This window comes from Cyphomyrmex costatus, unplaced genomic scaffold, assembly GCF_001594065.2.
Source record: "Cyphomyrmex costatus isolate MS0001 unplaced genomic scaffold, Ccosl1.0 scaffold69, whole genome shotgun sequence".
In the NCBI taxonomy this organism is placed as follows: Eukaryota; Metazoa; Arthropoda; class Insecta; order Hymenoptera; family Formicidae; genus Cyphomyrmex; species Cyphomyrmex costatus.
In genome coordinates, this window is record NW_017280255.1 from 865,903 (window position 1) to 877,085 (window position 11,183).

Here is an 11,183-nt window from a genome sequence, read left to right on the forward strand (position 1 = left end):
CTGTGTGCAGACACGTGTGAGCTGCGGCACGTTGAAGTGAATGACTAACGTTGCTCGTGTTCGATATCCGCATTCGATGGATTATTGTCCCTCACCTTCTTTATCCACCTACGCAATTTCGTTCCACGCAATCACGTTCGTATACCGCACGCATGTCTGACACTCACCCCTTTGTAACCGATTACTATCGTCTCTCGGTCCTCCAAATAGCGTACTTTTCAATCAAACTTTTTCAAATCAATAGCCACGTTTAAATAGTCAGAAAAGGTTTGCAATTTTTTTGAAAGACAGCTAAATGTACGATACAGAATAATATACTGGAAAAAATCTTTGCGATAAATTGCAATTAACCATAAAAAATTTTAATTGTATCATATATATATATATATAGGTATATATTAGTATTACATTATATGTAGTATACTTAAAATTTAATTATATATAATCAAATAATTTGGAAATTATATAATATAAGTAGAAAGTTCCTCATAGTGAATGATGCACAAATTATGCATAGTTCCATCAGTTGATATATTTTCGTAAACTTTGAAATAATTTTATTAATAATATTATTATTATTATTAATTATTAACACATAACATATATTATAATTAAAATAATATTAATATAACATTAGGATTAAAATTTGATTAGACCTTACCTAAAAGTGTAATAAATGTAATATAATATATTACAATTAACACATTATTAAAAAATATTATATATAAAAGAGAACATTGTTTATTATTTCAAAGATTATAGAAATGATATCAACCGATGAAACTACGCATAATTTGTGTGTCATTCACTATGCGGAACTTCCTACTTGTATTTTACGAATTATATTTATTTATAAAGAGATTGGCATATAAATTATAGATACAGAGGCGGTTTGTGGGTTTTACATGGCGAACTGCATTTAAAAGCGGTAACATGATTGGCATTCAAACGGCAGATAATGAATTCGGGCGAGCCGTTTCGCAACTCTCGCGTGGCATTTTTCTCTCGAGAAAGATACACGATCGGGACCTAGATTCACGATAAACGTTTCAAATTACCCCACCACGCGAAACCACGCAAACTCTCGCTTGCAGCTATAAGTAGCGAACGTGTAACTAATGATACCTGATCAGCTCTATCGAAATAGATAACAAAGTCAATTTAGAAAAGCCGTAACGCGCCGGGGATCTCTCCAGCTGTATCGCTCTCCAGCGTTGTCCATTAACGTCGCGTCTGGATGAATAGGTGCATCTCAGCATATATTTAGTAACGACGAACGGCACGTTCGTATACGAATCCGGTCGGCATGCTCGGGGGATCGTTAAAGCGCCGGAATGTGGCGGTGGCAACGCGCGGACCATTATTATGATTCGCCGGTCCACGGTTTCGGTACCCCGTGCGATAACATTATCGTATATTTATCGGGAGGGTAAATAACCCCGGGGAAGAGGGCAAGCCCAAGCACGCGCGCGCGCGGTTTCACTCTCGGCAAAAATAGCCGCGACGATCGTGCACAAACCTACGTCTCTGCGAGAAGCTACACTAGTAACATTGCTTTCGTCTAACTTGCCCGCTGTAATCTTGAGCTGCAATACGCAGCTGCCGCGTGACACGGATGAATGGAGATAATGACGGTCATCCCTCACTTTTACCGCCAAATATTCGACCTAATAAACTACGGTCGTCTCGTACGGAGGGGGACTCCGTTTTCTTCAGTTTCGTTTTATCTAAGAGAAGGGGGCATCTCGCGAGGTATGCCGAGTCGTTACGCTTCTGGTTGATGTGCAATTAAAGTCGATTAATTGCACGTAGGTAATTATATATAAATGTATGTAGCGTAACGAAAATATTATGTCTGCCTCTAACGTATATGTGTTATCATTGTATAAATCACGTATACTTGAGACAATTCTTTTTAATTCTGTCGTGTTGATAAAATTTTATCAATCTTAATTATACATCAAGTATTAAAGCGTAATTTTTTATTAATAATAACAAATTTCAAGATAAAAAAAATAGTAGTTTGTGAATGCTACAAAAAAATCTGTTTTCTATTCACTCGTTCAAAACCATAGTAGAAGGAGAGACGCGTTATGTAGATTAAACTGACAGTTGAATAAGGTATATAGAGCTATCCAAGCCGATAAATCTTCGAGAGGTAATATAGAATACGAGTTACCCGCCGCTACTCGAAGCCTTTTTTCCCCCGGAAGTGGTCAGGAAGAGTCTAAGTGGTAGTTGCACCCTTTAGTGCCGTGCACTTTGCGTGGTTTACGAAGCAGCGTGCAAGGAGGTCGAGCCCGTAAAAATCTTGCGGTAAAGGAAAAGGAGTGTAGCGGGAGGAAGCGTAACCTGTTAAGGGTATATAATGCGAGAGGGGCGAAAGCAGTGGCGCAGTGGACGGGAGGGTGGGTGAAGGCGGATGTACACGAGTCCTTAAACAAAGCCAAAAACACTTAAAGCGGCGCGCGCGTGAGAAAGGAGTGATAAAAACGCCGCTAAGAGTTCAATAAGTATTCTCCTTAGAGCCAATAACAACCACTCCTCCTTTTCTGTCGCCTTCAACCACCGTCCGCCCTTCCTCTGTTCTCTTTGCGCCTTCCCGCGTCTCCGTCGTCCCCGCGCGACGAAAATCGTTTGCTTCGAAGCCTCCGAGCCTGTTGTAATCCTGGAGCCGATAATCTCCGATCCCGTCCCTCCTCTTGTCAACGTCGTATCCCTGGTCCTTGTTCGTCCGTCCCCTTGTCTCGAAAATAGGAAAGGGGATGGTGCGCGTTCTGTTCTCACCGACGCGACGATGCCTTTTAACGGATAAGAATTTGCTCCGCGGACAATGTCTTTATTGAGAAGCCATCGCGCTCCGTGGAGCACCGGAATGATTTTTATTATTCGTCGATTAAAGGGACGTAATGGCAGTTTCAAGTCCCTCCCGAGCGACGGGATGATTTAAAGACGATAATGAGGAGTAAATAATGCGATAGTGTCTTCGAAAGAGGGGAGCGAGGATGGGTGTCTCAGGGAGAGATGGTCGCGCGATACTCTGGAGTACGCCCATGAATTATGGAGACTTCGGAAGTACGTTAGTTTATGCCGGGTCGATAATTATCAGACACGTGTGTCAATGTATATTGCTATACAGCTGATACTGTCTTTACTCCGCTAACAATTTTGGATGTTTAATACGTGTGTTGTTCGATTCCAAACGAGAATAAATATCAATTTGTCGATATCTTATATGAACTACTGGATTAGAATAGACATTACCCAGAACTTCGAACAAGACAGATCTTAGAAATGTGTTTGTGAACGTTTCGCTTCCGCGATTTCGACGGATGATGCATTTTTTGGCATATTAATAACATTTTTATCACTTGATATCGGTGACACACGCAGCTCAGGAACTTTGCTTATTTTTTTGGAAAGCGTGTCAACAAGTCTTGTCAAGCGAGTCCGATTATATCAGCTATCTTTTTCCGAGAGCTTGTTAGCTGATAAGAATTATCAGCATACTTTACACTTATCAATCGACTCCACAGCTTCGATCAACAAGTTTTGACATAAAAAAATAAACTGCTTCTAGACAATCTTGAATAATTAATTTTAAGTTAGTAATATTTGCTTGTACTCTTTTACAGATCACGATCAGAATTCTACTCTCATCGCCACTACATTATTAGATATCAAAACCCATTTTCTTGAGTATAAATAACATTTTGTTATTTCTAACTTCTATGTGTATTAAAATGTAAATTATTTCTGTAGTTAGTTTCAAAGTTTATTTTTATTAAAACAATGTGTTCATATTAAAGTATGCACTTAATAAATATTGTAATAAATTTGAGTAAAAAATACATCTGTTTTAATTGAATTAATGACATATTGAGTACGAACAGCGACGACCTATAAAAATGATAAAAATAACTTGAATTGAGTATAATTTGACATTATAAATTTATTAGTGTAGTTTCGCTATCAAAAACTCACACGAAGCGATGCCTCAACCGTGTACATACATACATACATACATGTACGATACGCTGTTTTGATTTTCATATTTGCACCCATAATGCGGAACAAAGTAACGATGATTCGCGATTGCAAATGTCTTCATGTTCTGCGACTCATTATCTCCATTTTAGAGCTACCAGTATTGTATGTACGAATCATAGCTCCGACCACCAACGGCCGTCTCCGTCATGGCATGTCTGTAATTTCAACAAGACATTGTGAGCGATCCACGCTGTCCCCGTGGCACCCTGTCCGTCACCCCCGAAGACAGGCTCGCGCTTCGCGCATTTAAATCGTGCGTTCCAGAAAGCGTCCCGCTCGCTCCGCCGGAAATAAATCACTCCTGTCGCGCGTCTGAATCACGGTCCCGTGCAAGCAACACGAGGGTAAGAACGTCGGAGATTTCTTTATTTTCGGTGATTCCGTTAAAGTCTATGTATCATTCGTATACGATATTGAAATGTTCACCGTCCAATATGAGCAGAACTGCTTTCTTTCTTTTCTGTAATATATTAATAAACGGAAAGATCATAAAAAGAGAGAGAGAGAGAGAGAGAGAGAGAGAGAGGAGCGAAGCTTTTTCCCGGATAGGATGTGGCCAGATATTAGAATCGTCGCGACCGCGTAACATCCTATAAACATGGCAATAATAAAAATCAGCGCGATGGATAAAGCGGTGCGATAAGCGTTCTCGTCCGCGATTCATTCCGTTTCCGTTTCCTGTCGCGTAATCACGCCAGACTGTATCGAAACGATGAGTATCGATGTAGGACGAGCGTGCTCGATTTGATGCCACGGTAGCAGACATTCGCGAATCCTCGATTAGGTCCCTCAACGAAACGAGACTCTAACAATGTTTGCGCTGCTTAAACTGTCGCGATAACGATGGCGTTGACATTTCTGTATATTTTTAAGTCGTAAGACGAGAGATTTTATTGAGCGTTCGTGGAATCTTGAACACGCATATAATTGCCGCGGACGCATACAAAGTAACTTGAAGTGTTTCATCTAAATTTATCTCTCGATGCGCACAATAAATTACAATGGCGGAAATGTTCTCCATGTTTAGTCTTTGAGTTCCATCAACATTGCTGTCTCCTTGTCTCTGTTGCTGCAGAAATTGGATATAGTGAGAATGATAACATACGCGCTACCGAGGTGGCAGAGAGCCTTCGGGGCTTTGTGTAGCTTGTGTCGCGGCGACAAATTGAATTCGTCACGGCTGTGGCTCTAAATTCTCGCTATTTTGTTGCTGTACTTATCTTCGGCATTTTGTCGCGTCACCGGTCGTCTTACTTTCCGCAGCTGCTTGATCTTAATTAAACGCCAGAAATCTCTCTGGCAGCTTTAAAACTCTCTTGTAATATGTATTCATTTGTTCTGAACGCCTCACATGCCATAAGTCTCCAGTAGTAATTACCTCAAGTTATCATGAGCATGCTTGGTCAATGAATAAAGATAATCATTGTTTTAACCGTTATTTGTCAAGTCGCGATGACAAACTAAGGTCGTCGGTTTCGTATAAGCCGTTTGAAGACGTTGTTGGAATTACATTGAAATATATACGTGACAAAAAATATCTTTCACTCTTTCAAACGATAATTTTAAATTACAAAAAATACGATTATTACATAATAGCGTGACACGAGTTTAATTTGCATTCATTGCAATTGGAAATTATTAATTATTCAATCTGCCTGTCACATCGATTCTCGAATATTTCACCGATTATCTCGGGGTAACGCAAGCGCGATGCATGCTAATGATTGACAGTGATTGCTGCCAAAAGGTACGATGGGAACTCGAGTCATTTGATCGTTGTAGCGTGACGAGTGATTCATTCTCCGCGCAATTATAACAGAAAATATAATGGTCCTTCGAATATCTATCAATTCATTACCAAAATAATAATTATGACAATGCAGGACTCGAGCCATTTTACATTTCTGAGAATTGTATCGTAAATGAGTCCTTAACGACTTCGGCGAAGTTCAGAATTATTTTATTTCGAATCGTTTTCTTTCGACTGTCATGAGACGCTTAAAGGGTGACAGAGAGATGGGGAGAAAGCGAGAGAAAGAGGAGTAGAACTTCTGGCAGCGTGGCGAGATGAAAGAGACACCGTGATACTCGTGCCAAGGCAAATACGCTCGGCGAGTGTTTCAAAACACGTTGGCTAATGTACCGAGCGCGGTAGATCGAAAAATAACCGAGAACGTTATCCACGCTTCTTCTTCTCATGTCCTATTCCCGCGTATCGTCCTATACGAAGTGAGATTACCACTGGAACAGTTGCGCGGTCGTTCTGTACAAAAGGTACAACAGAACATCTCTTTCTTGCCGTATCTTCGTTCGTTCGCAATGTTACACTGAAGTGACTACGCCAACTCCAAATGTATACAGTGGTATAAGGACGTAATTCTTGGGTGTTGAAATTTGTTTTTTTATTTGCTTACCTTCTCTCGATGCTATTTATTGATAATTATTTATGATTAAATGTATAAATTGTAAGTTGGTCCGACTTTCGCCTTAAAATTCCATCGGTCACTTTGCAGAGCGGAATATCGTTTGTGAATGGAGGTATATAGGTCGACAATCGGAGATACCGCTGAATAACTTTGTCGTTTTGTACTTCCGTCATGACTGCAGCGTCGACAGATGAACTTCTTTGAAAGCTGCCGTGGAATTTCCATTTCCCTTTCACTCTACATTAGTGACGACTGTAAAATTACTCTCCTAGGAATCTCACATGAGTATTTATTAGGAACATTCTTTACATTCTTTTGATAATTAAAATTATCAAACGAGTATAAGAAACAAACTATAATCCAAGTGATTCAGTCATCAAGAAATATTTATGACATGCCAGGATGTTTATTTTATATTGCGTTGTACGATTTTACAATTTTCTCACATGATCTTTAAGCCTGACTGTTCGAATCTTATCTCATCATCGCAGACTTCTTTATGTGAGCCAATCGGAACCTTGTCCGTTTGTCGCAATTAACAACGAGATATCGGTAACGGACGCCATATTGGTAACGCCGATGATAGGCCCGCAAGAGTATATCCATAACGATATTACCATATTTGCCCTGATAGGAAGATTTGCTGATAATTAGTGCGATAAGGAACAATCGACTGCGCAATACACGATGATACGGCGCGACAAACAATCGGGTCGCAGCTCGAACGAACGACAAATTTTATCATGCCTCTGGTACGGCGATTACGTGTCTGTATGTGCAGACTATACATATAACGGATATATACCGTACTTATCCGCGAAGTATCCGCGGCGCCATGTGCCATAAAACAGATTAGACTTACATTGAACTGACGGATCTATTAGTGGGTGGAGTAACTAAGAGCTTTTTTTTAACGATTATGTAATTCCTATATAAGATCATAATTATATATGAATCACACATATATATATATATATATATGTATAAGTGTATGTATGCGGCTCACACATACATATTATATATTCTTTAAAACTATATATTTTAAATGTAGCACATATGCGGAATATCGAATGATGTACTTTTTGTCGAAAAATAATAATGAACTAAATTTTCTCAATGCATGTCTATAGAACAGTTTAAATACCATTAATATAATGTATATATGGTTTAATTTATATACGATTAATTTGAAAATTAATTTTCATAATAATTTTTAATTAAAATGTATAAACGTGTATTGGCGAAAAATAATTATTCAACATTTTCGCGGTGTGAATGAGCTTTAGAAAAAAAATTGGTGCCTATATATAGATACCAGATATAGTTTTGCAATACAAATATGAAATGCAATAATTTTTGTAGATATTATACTTGCATAATATAATATTTGCATGCGTCTCATCAGGAATCCACCTTGCGGTATGCGCGGAAAGGATTCGCGGTTGCGTTGAGATTTTTGAGAGAGTTTCGACTCGAGGGTACTGACTGGCCGGAGGGCTCGACAGGTAGGGAGGATGGTGGTCTGGCAAAAATCTGGGAATATTTGCACTCGAGCGAAAATGACGTGGGTTAGAAGTGCAACGAGTGCTTACCCGTTACTCGCGACTTCTTCCAGCGATAGCTGCCCGGACGTCATGAAAAACCAATATCGTTAGAGATATTCATTTCGTAAGTTTCAAGTAGAACAAAATGCGTATAAATTCGCGATATAACTCGTTCGCTTTACCATCCGCTTCCTTTCCTTTTCAAAACAAAAACACCGTTCTCTTCTCTATCTCGTTTTGTCTCTTTATACCTCGAGTGCCATACATATCTGACCGATTTGACTGTTAGTTTTATGGTTATCGCTACTGCTGGCATCGATGTTCCAAATAGAACATTTGTAATGATTGTTAACATCACTTGAAGAGTCTTTTCTCACGATCTCCCGAGTTGCTCTTGACATCATTTAATACCGACGGTATGCCAATCTGATTAAGCACGAGCAAATATTGTGTTGTATTAACGGTGCGGTGGATCTCGAGAGCGAATTATCCGTAAGCAACGTTCTCGATCTACATCACCTAACCCGAGCGCAATCAGGAATAGCCGCGTTCTCCCTCGAGTTGTGCGTATGTACGCGGTAAAGGAAAAAAGAGGGAGAGGAAAGACGACCCGCATGCTCCATCATCGTCGGCTGAAACATTAATTAGAAAATCTGAATAATTAGGAACTAACTTTCGCGCGACGTGTAAAACTCGTTCCGCCCCGATCCGCGCACGAACATGTACACGTGTGTGCGATGCGTGGTTGCGTCTGTTTCGCACTCCGCAGTCGGAGGGAGTCCGCCTTCCTCCTCGCCGCCGACCTCGGCGGCGAAGGAGAAAAGGGTAGAAAGCAAACGCGGCAGGCATCTCACCCTTCTACACCTTCGCTCTTTTAGCTTTTTAAAAAAGGTTCGCCGCAGTTCGAACAGATCGATCGACCTCATACTCTCCTCCACATCGAGATGTGTATCTGGTCACGGGGCTCGCTGATTGTATCGTAATTACGGTTTTAAATATACTTCATCGAGCACGCAAGCTTACGAACTCGGCGATATAGGGGGTGGTGGCCGACGTTGGAATAAGGTAGAGGTGAAAGGAGACAGTTAATGCCCGTGCCCTTCGATTTAACGTCGACACGAGCGCGCTCGAGGTGTATTGCAAGCAGCACGCTCAGAGGGGATGGTTGCGGCGGTCGACTGGGTGGCCGGCCACCTCATCGGTAGGCAATCTTTTCTTATCGGGTCACAGGAGATTTATAGAAACGAGCCGCGATGGCGTATTGTCATGACTTGGCCCCGTGCACGTCAAGTCGATCTGGAACGCGATATATGTGAGTGTATGGGTGTATATATGCCTATACACGCCGGCGGCTCGAGTTTACGTGTGTCGGTGTACGACGGAAAGTAGCTACCAGATGGAATTATTACTCACAACCGTGACTAAGCCGGGCTTGAAAATTACGTGCTCGATCCGTAAAGACGATACACCGCGAAATATGTCGGTCTCTATTGCGCCGATCAAAGGATTGTGAAGTTCGCAATCGTTTGTGCCGTTAAATTATTACTGCACGCGGCGTATATAGTTCCAGCCAGTCGAACTTGATGTATGAGACTTTCTTGCGCTCTATGTGCAGCTTTCTATGCAGTAATTCCAGATCGTCCATGCTTATTATCGAATGACGTAGAAATGGTCATTATAGGTACTGTGTTGAAAGAAGCTCTGATTCTGATGCTATATGTTTAAGAATAATTGTGGAGAAATGCGACTTACTTTATCTTCGCTTTTACACCCATTCTACCTTTTTATTATTTAATTAGAAATTATAACGTCTAGATATATGATTAATTCGCGTTTTGCTAAAATTATATATTTCAAAGTCTTCAAGAAATACATAAAAATACATAAATTATTTGAAATAAAATATGACACGTCTATATAATTCTAAAAATCACAAATCTTATGATTGAAAATCTTATTATATATACGAAAGAGGAGAAAAAAGAAATAGAATAATGATAAAACTGACACACAACTTAAACGTTAGATTAAGTAATAAAGAACGAAGTAGGGTGTATTTTGAATTTAGGACAATTTACCAAGTATTGAAAAATTATCAGCGAGAGAACATTATTCGTGTCTTGGCTAATTTCTTGAAAAGTAATATCGACACAATTGCGAATTCGCTTTTCTATTCGGTCTTCTTTCGATCGACTTCTCTCCATTGGTCAGTCAGATATCATTCGCCTTCCAATCCCACCGAAAAAGATAATACCGAAAGGATGAAGCCCTCTCCTGTCGACGTCCCGAACGCGCGTTGGCGCACATGAAACGGAAGAGAGTACCGGCAGAAAAACGGCGGCGTCTCTCGAAATTAATTCTTTTTTTCTCCGGGAGATAAAAACCTAACGAAGCCGCGCGCGCGAGCTTTATTACGCGAAAGCGAACGACGGAAGAGAGGTATATACGGACGCGGACGTAGGTGGAGGCTCCGAATGAGGAAGCGGGAGAGGAAAGCGGGAAAGAGATAGGGATACGTGCGGGGAGAGGGATTGATATAGGTGTTCTCCTGGTAGCGATGGCGATGGGACGAAGGGTGGACGCGGGGGCCGGAGGAGCACCAAGGGGCGGCCGGGGGCAGCGGAGGGGGCGGCCGAGACACAAATACGCTGAAAATTAGATTCATAACTTTTCTGCTGCGCTTTCGCGGCGGAACGACTAAAGGCTGCCCGGGCTAGTTAAAAATTCCGTGTGCCCGCGAATATCAGTCCCTATCTCCTCCACCTCATCCTTCTCATCCTCATTCTCATCCTCTTGCCCGCCTTCTCTCCACATGCATGTGCGTGTGCGTGTGTTGTATATGTATGATATGTATGGATATATATCTGTATAAAAAAATCCCACCTCCATCGTACATGAGAGAGGTGGTGGACTACCATCCTGCACCGACACCCTCTTTCTCGCTCTCCTTCTTCTCCACCCTCTTTCTCCTCTCCTACAGTTCGCACGCACGGTTATATCCTACCTATACCTTTCTCCACCTACAACCTACACGCCTCCATCGTCCAGACGGACGACGGGAATTATCTCCGTTTTTCCGCAAACGCGATTAACCAGAAACGTCGTTCAGCAAGCCCTCCGGGCCCTCTCGACCGGCAGGGATAGCCTCCCCCCCCCCCCCCCC

The 11,183-nt window shown here is 41.3% G+C and overlaps 1 protein-coding gene across 1 annotated transcript in view; it reads left to right on the forward strand.

The window, feature by feature from the left end:
• cut (homeobox protein, cut) overlaps positions 1 to 11,183 on the forward strand; it is a 127,503-nt gene that overhangs the window by 62,703 nt on the left and 53,617 nt on the right. The gene's annotated exons all lie outside the window — the stretch shown is intronic.